The sequence below is a fragment of the Alosa alosa genome, chromosome 5 (genome assembly GCF_017589495.1).
Source record: "Alosa alosa isolate M-15738 ecotype Scorff River chromosome 5, AALO_Geno_1.1, whole genome shotgun sequence".
NCBI lineage: Eukaryota > Metazoa > Chordata > Actinopteri > Clupeiformes > Clupeidae > Alosa > Alosa alosa.
This window is the reverse complement of record NC_063193.1, coordinates 16,510,326-16,522,349: the sequence shown is the minus strand read 5'-3', so window position 1 is coordinate 16,522,349 and position 12,024 is coordinate 16,510,326.

Genomic DNA, 12,024 nt, shown 5'->3' with positions numbered 1-12,024 from the left:
TTTTCTGAGTTAACTTACCCAGGTTTGTCACTAAACCATACCCTAGATGATAAAAACATAACAAACTGTTCCAGCCAATCACCGATTAGATGCGCGTTTAGGAGAGTTTCGATTGCACAGGAGGGAGGGAGATAGTCTGGTCAGTTTGGGGCAAAAATGGGGTCAAGGCTGCAAATCATGATTAACATTTGAGCCAATGTTTTTCTGTTCATTTAGGGCCCAATAAAGAAAAAAAATGCAAGGAGCCCAAAAAATTAGGTGGGGGAAGGCCCTGAAACGGCCACGCCCACTTTTTAGACTTGAAATTCAGTATCTCAGCTCCCGAAGGTCGCTGAGAGTTGGTCTTTGGCTTAAAAGATGCGGAAATGCCACATTTATGTTAGTGTTGTGAAGAAACATAGGCCCTAAAACCTTTCATTTCTGAGATATTCGTGAAAAACCTTTTTTTATCACTGAATCAATCAGTGCCCAAGCCACCTTTTTTCTGTAAATCTACTCATGAAAGCCATGCAGTTTGTTTGGGCAAAAGCTCTAAACCTACTCATGGGGCATACTAGTGCTTAAGTTGATTAAGACCTAAGTGAAAGTCCAAACATTATAGGTTTTTGTAAGGTGGCAGCAGTTATCACACGTGATGAAGACCATGGAGCGACTGGTTTTGGGGATACTCAGACTCCAGGTATGCCATGCACTAGACCCACTACAGTTTGCATACCAGGAGAAAGTGGGCGTGGACGATGTCATCACATATCTCCTACACAGGACGCATTCTCACCTGGACAAAGGGAAAAGTGCTGTGAGAATCATGTTCTTTGACTTCTCCAGTGCTTTTAACACCATCCAACCCCTCAGTGTCACGGTTCAGACAGACTCCACCAGAGGACCACAATTGGCCACACCAGAAAGTTTATTAAACTTAAGGGAAAAGGGAAGTAGGGAGGAGTGAAGGCTCCAGGGGTTACTGGGAATAACCGGATTCCGGCCCAATGCGCTTGGGTCTGTGTGCCCCCCAGTGGCAGCGAGCAAGGCCCTATGACGACGGTGGTGGGTGGTCCGGAAGTCCTGGGGGGAACACAGACAACAACGGGCGGATGAAACAAGGCAGAAGTACAGTTCAAGGGAGATCCAAATTCGTAGTAGCAAGGCAGAAGGCTGGTCAGAGTTACGGGATCAAGAGTAGTCAGGAGTCGCTACGGCAGAAAGCAGGTCTGGTTCTCTGGGGCAGAAGAGTATCCAAGATTCAGGCAGGTCCAGGGTCACAAAACAAGCGCGGAGCCAGAAGCTGTGAGCAAACAGGTTCCGGTGTGAGCTTTGCAGACGATCTGACAAAGGGAGAGCTGGAAAGACAGGGCTTTAAATACTGGGGAGAGGTTAGTGGGTAATGCAGCAGAGCTGGCAGAGTAGATTAGAGCAGAGCAGGGACAGGTGGAGCTAGTTAGGCTGAGTAGAGAGAGTGGTGAGCAGAGTGGAAGATAGTGGAAACCAATTAAGGTGGTAACCCGTGGGAGTGAGAGGGCTCATGACAGAACCCCCCAAGGGACGGCCCCAGAAGTCCCAAGAGCAACACCACGCCGGGCGGGAGGAGGGGAGCCGGAGGAGGGCTAGAACCTCCGAACGGGTCCGAGTGAACGCCCTCATCCTCGGAGGAAGCCGGAGGGTCGTGGGTCGGGAGATGGGACAGGTCCCGGTGACAGGGTCAGGCACAGGACGGGAAGCTGGGCGGGCAGGACGGGTTAGGGACCCCTCTGGGGCGTGCCCCCCACGGATTGCAGGTTGATCAGGATGCCGTTGGTGGAAGGCGGTGATGAGAGTCCTATCCACAATCCGACTAGCTGGCACCCCAGGTCCTTTCCTCAGGTCCATAGCCCTCCCAGTCAATGAGGTACTGAGGCCCCTACCCTCCGCCTGGACCCAAGCAGGCGGGCGGACGGTGTAAACCAGACCACCATCGATTTCCAGCCGCGGGAGGAGGAGGACAAGGCGCAGCAGGGACCAGCGGACTCTCATGAATGGGCTTAATCTTAGACACATGGAAAGTGGGGTGCACCCTCATGGAATTAGGCAGTTGGAGCCGACAGCAGTTGGGCTAATCACTCTAATGATAGGGAATGGGCCAAGGAACCGAGGTGCCAGCTTTACACTCCACCCTGAGTGGCAGGTTCTTCGATGACAACCACACCCTTTGACCAACATGGTAGGTGGGAGCAGGAATTCTCACGGTTGGCCCCGTAGTGTAGCTGGCAACGGATCTGAGGAGTGTGGCTCGGGCTTGTGACCAGGTGCGCGACATCGACGGGCAAAAGCAAGTGCAGATGGGCAGGCAACCTCCCCTTCCTGGCTGGCAAATAGAGGAGGCTGGTATCCATAAACACATTGAAGGGGACATACCGATGGCAGAGCAGGTCAGAGAATTGTGCGCATTCTACCCATGTCAATTGCTGCACCAGGAGTGGGGTTGCGGAGGTCATGCATCGCGAAGTGCCTTCTCGAAGCCCTGATTTGCCCGCCTGACTGCCCATTGGATTGGGGATGGAACCGGAAGTCAGACTGACTGTGGCTCCCAGCAGGTGACAGAACTCCTTCCAAAAGGCGGAGGAGAATTGTGGGCCACGGTCAGAAACTACATCCTTTGGCAGTCCGTGATCCGAAGACGGTTCCAGGACCACCTGGGCGTCTCCTTGGCGTTGGGAGCTTGGGGAGGGGAACGGCGTGCCATCTTGCTGAATCGGTCAACTATGGTGAGAATGACGGGTCATGCCACTTTGAGGGGCAGCCCCGCGGACAAAGTCAAGGGCTTATGTGAGACCAGGGACGCCTGGGCACAGGCAGGGGCTGCAGCAATCCGCTGGGGGCTGGCAGGACGAATTTGTGTTGGCTGCAGATGGGGCAGGCTTGGACGAACCCCGCACATCCCTTCTCAGAGAGGGCCACCAGAACCTCTGGGCGAGCAGGTTGTGGGCGCGGGTGGAGCCAGGGTGACAAGCTAGGGCGGAGTCATGTCCCCACTGAATGACCTGGGACCTCAGGTTTTCGGGACAAAAAGGCGGGTCAGCTGGGCAAGCTTGGGACCTGGCTGGTTACGAGAGCTTCCAGCACCTGTTCCTCAACAGCCCAGGTCAGAGCTGCTACGATGCAGGGACTTGGCAGAATCGACACAGGATCCTTGGAGGGGGTGTCATCCTTCTGGAATTGACGGGAGAGGGCGTCTGGCTTGGTGTTGCGTGATCCAGGCCGGTATGACAGAGTGAAATTAAACCTGGTGAAGAACAGGGCCCAGCGGGACTGCCTGGGAGTTCAACCGCTTGGCCGCGGGCGGATGTACTCCAAGTTCTTATGATCGGTCCAAACGAGAAATGGAATGGTGGACCCCTCCAGCCAGTGACGCCACTCCTCCAAGGCAAGCTTCACAGCCAGCAGCTCTCGGTTCCCTATGTCGTCGAATTGCACTCAGAGGGGACAACCGACGGAGAAAAAGGCACAGGGATGGAGCTTCCTATCCTCCGCGAGCCCACTGAGAAATCACAGCACCAACTCCCCACATCCGGAGGCGCCCACCTCCACAATGAATTGCCGGTCCACATCAGGCATCTGGAGGATGGGAGCGAGGTGAACCTTACCTTGAGGGTACTGGAAGGCTTTGTCGGCTGCTGGGGTCCAGGTGAAGGGTTGCTTGGTGCTGGTTAGAGCAGTGAGAGGGCAGCAATGGTACTGTAGTTCCGATAAACTTTCTATAGAAGTTAGCAAACCCCAGAAACTGTTGCAGCTTCTTTCTGTTCTCCGGAACTGGCCATGAAGTGACTGCTGATATTTTGGCAGGATCCATCTGGATACTTCCCTCTGCCACTATGTACCCCAGGAAGGCCACTGTCTTGACGTGAAACTCACATTTCTCTGCCTTGGCGTAGAGGGAATTCTCCAGGAGACGATGAAGGACTTGCTGGACATGGCGGGTGTGTTCAGACAGGTTTCTGGAGTAGATTAAGATGTCATCCAGGTAAACGAAGACAAACTTGTTTAACATGTCCCGCAGCACATCATTCACTAGAGCCTGGAACACAGCAGGAGCATTGGTGAGGCCAAAAGGCATAACCAGATACTCGTAGTGGCCTGTTGGTGTATTGAATGCGGTTTTCCATTCATCTCCCTCCCGATCCGCACTAGGTGGTAAGCGTTTTGAGATCCAACTTGGTAAAAACAGTGGCCCCTGGAGCAACTCAAAGGCAGAGGTGAGCAGAGGCAGAGGGTAACGGTTCTTCACTGTGATGTCGCTTGAGTCCCCTGTAGTCGATGCAGGGGCTTAAGAGATCCGGCCCTTCTTCCCCACAAAGAAGAAGCCAGCACCAGCAGGAGATGAAGATGGACGGATTAATCCTGCGGACAGAGAGTCATTGGATGTAGTCCTCCATGGACTTTCTTTCAGGAGCAGACAACGACAAAGACGGCCTTTGAGGGGCCGCTCCAGGAGGAGGTCGATGGCACAGTCGCACGGGTCGGGTGAGGGGGCAGAGATGTGGCTCTTGCTTTGTTAAACACTTCTCTGAGACCATGGTAGCATTCTGGGACATTGGAGAGGTCAGGAGCCGGAGTTAGTGGGTACTGGCCGAGGGGTAGTGCGGCAGCAAGCAGGCAGGTTCGGTGGCAGTCCTCTCCCCACTCCCTGATAACCCCGTCACCCAGTCGAGCTGAGGGTTGTGCCGGGCGGAGCCATGGGTAACCCAGGATGAGGGGTTGGCCTGGAGAAGGGAGCAGGTGAAACTGATAGTTTCTTGATGGTTTCCGACAGACCCATCGGAGACCGGGCCGTGACATGAGTGACGATCCGAGTAAGTGTCCGGCCCAGTGCCCGGGCAGGAATAGGAGGTGTCAAACGGTGGTTCTCCAGTCCCAGTTGGCGTGCCAGCTTGATGTCCATTATGTTGGCTTGGCGCCAGAATCCACCAGAGCAGCCAGGGTGTGAGTTGAGTCAGAGAGGCGGAGGTGAACCTGCAGCAGGGGTTTTTGCGGTCGGAGGACTGGATGGTCATTGAGCTCAACCGACTCCCCTATGCCCGTGAGCTTCGGCCTTTAAAAGGGCAGGTTACCACACGATGTCCATCACCTCCACAATAGAGGCAGAGGTTTGAGGTGAAGCGCGCTGGCGCTTCTGCAGGAGTGAGAGAGGCTCGCCCAATCTCCATGGGCTCAGACTGGTCAAGCTGACTTGGGTGAGTGGCAGTAGATGACAGGAGCCCAGTCGGATCTCTCCTAACGCCGTAGTTGGTGGACCTTGGCGCCCCTCTCACGACGACGGGTCTGTATCCTTCTGTCGATCCGACAGTCAGTGCGATGGCTTCATCAAGAGTGGAAGGCAGTTCATGGGAGACCAACTCGCCCTGATATAGTCGGCCAAGCTATGGAAGAACGCCCACCAACGATGGTGTGTTCCAAGAACTTCGGCCTTGCCAGGGTTCGAAGTCGATGGAATGGTCTGCGACTGTACGCCTGCCTTGTCGAATACTGAACAGTTCACGCAGACGCTCTGCGGTTGGTGAATCCAGGTCAAACACCTTCAGCATCTCCTCAGCAAACAGGTCAAGGTTGCACATGCGGGGTTTGACGCTCAACCTGCTGTTCCCCAGAGTCGAGCTCTCGCCCGCCAGGTGAGTGATGGCATACCCAACTTTGGCCCCTTCCGTGGCGAAGGTCCTTGGCTGCAAGGAGAACTGAAGTCGGCAGCTAGTCAGGAATGGCCGGACCTGGGTTGAATCGCCGCTGAACCGCCGGGTTTCCAATCTTGGGTTCGGAGCAGCGCTGCAATGACCGGGGCAGGTAACACCGGGCAGGTAACTCGGGCAGGGCTGGTGGGCAGACTGCCTGGAACTGGGCCGGTGGGCGGAGTGGCTGGGGTAAGGTTGGTGAGGAGTTGGATGATCATGGCGAAGTTGTTGTTGCTGCTGGAACTGCTGCTGGTGCTGCTGGAACTGCTGATGCTGTTGGTGGCCGACCTGAAGCAGGGAGGTGATGTCGCCGCCATGCGGGCTAGCCCCTCTCAGTGTGTTCCAGGCGTTGCATGGCGGTGGGTTGCTCAGGTTCGCCGGTTTCCATGTCGGGGAAGTGTGCGCTGAGTCCATGATGGTCAGATCGCACTGTCACGGTTCAGACAGACGACCAGAGGACCACAATTGCGTACACACCAGAAAGTTTATTAAACTTAAGGGAAAAGGGAAGTAGGGAGGAGTGAAGGCTCCAGGGTTACTGGGAATAACCGGATTCCGGGCCCAATGCGCTGGGTCTGTGTGCCCCCAGTGGCAGCGATGCGTCCTATGACGACGGTGGTGGGTGGTCCGGAAGTCCTGGGGGGGAACACAGACACAACGGGGCGGATGAAACAAGGCAGAAGTACAGTTCAAGGGAGATCCAAATTGAGAGTAGCAAGGCAGAAGGCTGGTCAGAGTTACCGGATCAAGAGTAGTCAGGAGTCATTACGGCAGAAAGCAGGTCTGGTTCTCTGGGGCAGAAGAGTATCCAAGATTCAGGCAGGTCCAGGGTCACAAAAACAAGCGTGAGCCAGAAGCGAAAGCAAACAGGTTCGGGTGTGAGCTTTGCAGACGATCTGACAAAGGAGAGCTGAAAGACAGGGCTTTAAATACTGGGAGAGGTTAGTGGGTAAATGCAGCGCAGCTGGCAGAGTAATTAGAGCAGAGCAGGGACAGGTGGAGCTAGTTAGGCTGAGTAGAGAGAGGGTGAGCAGAGTGGAAGATAGTGGAAACCAATTAAGGTGGTAACCCGTGGAGTGAGAGGGCTCATGACACTCAGACTGGGTGACAAGCTCCTGCAGATGGGTGGGGATGCTCAACTAGTATTCTGCATGCCACATGCAGAGGCTTTTGGATAATACTGCAATTGTGGGGTGTATCAGGGATGAGCAAGAGGAGGAATACAGGAGCCTGGTGGAGGACTTTGTGCAATGGTGCAAACTCAACCACCTACAACTCAACACTGCTAAGACCAGAGGTGGAAAAAGTACTAAAATATTGTACTCAAGTAAAAGTACCAATACTTTGATGAAATATTACTCAAGTACAAGTGGGGGGTAAAATCGGTTTTACCCAGCTCTAGTGGCTGCAGCCAGCAGCTAAAGAAGCCAGGCAGCTACCGTGTTACGCTCTGGGGGCATGTTCGTGAGCCCCCATGTTCATGCCCCAGAGTGTAGCGCTGCAGCTGCCTAGCTACCTTAGCTGCTGGCTGCTGAAACGGCGATCTACAGTATGTAAAAAATAGCCGGATTTTGAGCAGCAGTTGATTTTCAAAATTAGTTGTGCTCATCCTTGCTCACTTTGCAGTGAACAGTAATCCAGCACAACTGAAAAGCTGCTCACAGGCATTTGAGGCAAGCAGGCCCATGTTGAGTTTCAACTCTATTTGTAAAGGAGTTCAACAGATCCAAGGGCCTCGGACTGTGGGAAAAGTGGGACTGATTACAGGGCCCCAATGGAGGAGAAGGCCCTTGAAAAGTCTGGAGGATATCTTATTTTACCTGGATATTTTAATTTCCAAATTAAATGTCAAAATGAATGTCAGACGAAATGTAAAGTTTGACTGACTAAATTTTGTATACAAAAAAATTGTGAAGACTGTATAAGGCAGGGGTGTCAAACATCAGGCCTGCCAGCAGGTTTCATACCCCAGATGTTTTTGGTAGGAAGGGAAAATTAGAAAAAATGAAATTAACATCCAGTTGTCTTCAACAATGTGTTATAAGCAATATTTCTATGATATGACAAATTGATTAAACCTAGCACTACAAACCATCCTCAGCAAGGAATTAGCAGAAAAACTAACATGGAAGTAGGGCATTTCAAGAGAGAAAGAGCAGTATATGACAGCATTATTGTGTACTGTGTACTCCAGCTGTGTACAGCTGTGTACTCCAAAATGGTTTGGTCCGCCTGCACAACGATTGATAAGGTATCTCATTTTGTTTACATAGTTGAGCATAGTAGTGAACAGCTAATTGTTGTGCTGCTGGTACAATGTCTTTCTCCAAGAAAACCAAGTCGGATTACCAAAAAAACAAAGGCAAAAAAACGGGAAAAAGAGAGATGAAAATGAGGGGAAACAGATGCTAATAAACTTCTTTCCAAAGAAAGGTGAGCACACACGTTAAAACACGAAATCCCATGGTGTTAAACTGCTTGAATATCTCCGCAATAGAACTGAGGCAACCCATTGAAAGAGCGGAAAATACACTTTCCTCGGTTACACAGGTAATCTGAGGTAGCCTATCTCGTGATCCACTTCCATCTCCATCTCTTTCAGAAATACTTGGTGCCAGCTTGATTCATGCCCTATGCTACATGCTGATCATTGTAATGGTTCGGCCCAATTTCCCCCCTTCCTTTCGGTTGTCGTTAGTCTTAACTTTTTTTTTTTTTTTTTTTATTCAGTAACGCATGAGATTTCTGATGTAGCGAAGTACAATACTTCACTCAAAACGTAATCAAGTAAAAATAAAAGTACTAATTTGAAAAACTACTTAAAAAATACAAAATACACAACAAAAAAAACTCAATACAGTAAAATGAGTAAATGTATTTCGTTACTTTCCACCTCTGACCGCCACTGATATTGTTTGGCCCAGTCAAATTATTCTGGCAGTCCTATTTTTTAAAATCTTTTATTTTAAGATATCGATTTACAAATAGCCTATTCACCAATCAGACTGAGTTGGTGCTTAAACAAATATGAGAAAGAACACCAGAATGCACTGGATCCTGCTAGCTGTGCATAGCCCTCGGCCAGCGCTTCAATATTGCGCCTTTGTGCTTGTTTGGAGCAAATAGCTGCGTTTTGTAGTGTGGTATGATATTATTTATCGTGACAGCGTTGTTGCATATCTGATACACAGGTTTTGCATTTGTGAAACCGGAAGATGAACGCAAATTTTTCTTTCCATTCCTGTTTATAGGCCCAGCTATTTTTCTCCCAGCTCCAACTCCTTTAGTTCGCTTCTCACTCTCATGCTATTAATTCTTGTAAGCAAACAATAAACATTGTAACATTGTCAGGAGATGGGTCAACCAAGTAGCTTATTTAAGAATAAAGGATAGACTTTATCCAAAGAAGTTTTTCATGTTTGGAACATTTGGAAAAAAAAAAAAAAAAAGGTTTTATTTAAACATTTTCTGTTGGTATCAGATTATTTATAGCCTAACATAATGGTGATGAACACTGGTCGGTAGGGCCCCTTGAAATTTTTGCTTGGGGCCCCACAGACTCTAGAATCGCCCCTGAAAGCCTATAGACATAATAAAATTAAACAGTTGTTTAATTATTCAGATGATAGCCTAAATTAGCTTCTATTTCATGAAACACCTGATGTAAGCGAACGGATAACACTAAACCCTGCACGATTACGCACACTCTTGGATTTAAAAAAAAAGAAGTTGTGTGAGTTATTTCCACACATGTTGCCACACACAGACATTTACACTAGCCTGTATTCCAATTAGGCTACGTTTAGTAGGCCTATAGCATGGCCTAAAATTGTGCAGCCAAAATCATCTCGGTCTTATGAGTGTTTTCTTTAAGTTGCAGTCGGTATGGTACTTTGCGCAAGTTTATGGCAGAGAGCTGAGGTAAGAAGTGTTAAGGCATGTGTATGTGTATGAGAGAGAGAGAGAGAGAGAGAATGAAGGGGGTTTTATAGGCTGTTTTTAAGTCCAGACGTTTCCCATTGTACATAGTCTAGACTCTTTTAGACAAGGCTACATTGACTGCATTTATTTATTTGTTAGCCTACATGAATGTCTTGTGGAGTAAAGTAACATTATTATGGCTAGGGGCGGATGGTCAAACAAGCTGTTCAACCTGGTCAACCAGCAAACCACCTTAAGCTGGTCAGGCTGTTTTTTTCCAGCATGGATGTTCCACATGCACATACACTATCACAGCAAGGGCATGGCAAATGTTTTTTTCTTGTTTTGTTTTTAACTGTATTTGTCACACAAACAGAGACAGTAGACATTGATAGCAGTAACACAAAACTGAATTAAGAATGCACTTTTTTCATTCAGGTCAATATTGAGCTTCAAATCTTATTTTTAGCTCTTAAAAAATTACAGAGGCCTGGACCTCGGTGACCTCATAGCTGGCTACGGGCCTGCTTACTTGTGTATGCATGGATCTTGTTATCAGCTGAATTTAAAAATCAAAAATAGGCTACATCCAAGGAAGTAAAGATGAAAAGTTGGCATGGAAATAGGCATGTGTGAAGTGAGACATTTGTCAATTGCTAGAGTTGGCAACCTTGGTGACTTTGTAGCCTTTTCATTGTCCCTGCATGGCACAAGTGTGGCTAGTTTTTTGAATGACAATGATAACTGATAGCGTAGAGTAGACATACTGATAGGCTTAAGTGAAGCATAATTAATTGTAGAACTAGACACTGACTTGGCTGATGAAGCATATTGAGCCAGGCCAACTACCTGATGGACGACGGCACTTCCAGAATGTCTATTGCCAGTCTGCCCCTGCCTACAAACCAAACAGGTATGGTGTTCATTGACTTCAGCTCAACTTTTACATAATGCACCTCAGACCTTAACATCAGTTTCTCTGTGCAGCTGGATCCTACACTTCAGAGCCAGAGAGTTCAGCCAACTAGGGGATCGAATGGGTGCCATCTTTAAGGGCCTTTTTACATATTGACAAATGTTGATGATAACATTTATATGCCTGTTATAATGGTGAAAATAAGCAATTTATTTCATATTCGCCCCATAGGGTTACGTGGTATCCAACATGGCAGAGTTGGCCAAACTCTTTCTATGTACAGCTCTGCTACACTTCCTGACTGGCAGACCATAGGTTGTACGGATTGGCAATATCCCCTCCTACATTCTGACACTCAGCACTGGTTCTCTGTGGATGTGTCCTTTTGCCCTGTAGGACACATTGTTCACCCATGAATGGAGGGTGACACACTGCTTCAACACTGTCATGTTTGCTGACAACACCACTGTAATCAGCTGCATCACTGATGTCTCTACCTTTGTACCAGTGAGAGCATTCTAACTGGCAGCAGAGGCAGTTTTTACCCATATGCCTCCACACTATTTATGTGAAAATAGTGTTCAGGTTGAACACTATTTTCACATAAATTATATTACACATTAGCTACACGTCACATTCCAAATGGATCCCTAAGCCTACTATTCTATTGCTCACAGTGCTAATATCCAGTGTACAATGTTCAAATGACTTTCTTTAAATATTTGCTCTTCAGACTTACTATTTAAATACATATGCTTTAATATTTCCTTTTTATGGTTTCTGTGTAAAGTTGAGTTGCAATGTAACATTGTTATCACTTATCACTGTATTTCAATTGCTCTGGAAATACATACAATCTCCACCTACGTCAACACAGTCCCATCACTGCCACATGGACAGACACTGTTTCCTGCTAGCCATCTTTATCTTCCTTGGCCTGACCGCATGATCCTCCTGCTCCTCTGGAACTATCAGTGTTTGTTGGTCACTCACATCTGCCAGGACCAGGAGGACAGATCGGTGTTCCCTGTGCTTAACCTCTTGAAGGGCAGCGGCAGAGCAGATGGAATGACTTGATGGACACTGAGTGCAATCAGCCTTCAGGGCTTTGGTTGTCATGCCATTTTATTTTGAGACATTAATGTACTTGCAGCCTGCTAAATCCCTGCCTGATAAAAGCATCTTTTGAAAGTCAGTTACAATCTACTCAATCTCATTAGGCTATATCTCTTGGTGAAGCAACTGAAAATAAAAACAAATATCTTTATTTTTGAGTATCTGGGTCCCTTAATCTAATCAAAGTAAGAAAAGTACTGTCTTCCCTTGCCACTTGTAAGCTTTTCACTTGATGTTTTCTAAACAGAGTTCGTGAGGCGCCCATAGGGTTGATTGGCAGCCATCACTCACCCCACTTCCATTTGTAGGAGATAAAACCCTCCTTCATGCCCATTATGTCACGCTGGAGTTGCAAAGCCTCCCACCTCCAATTCA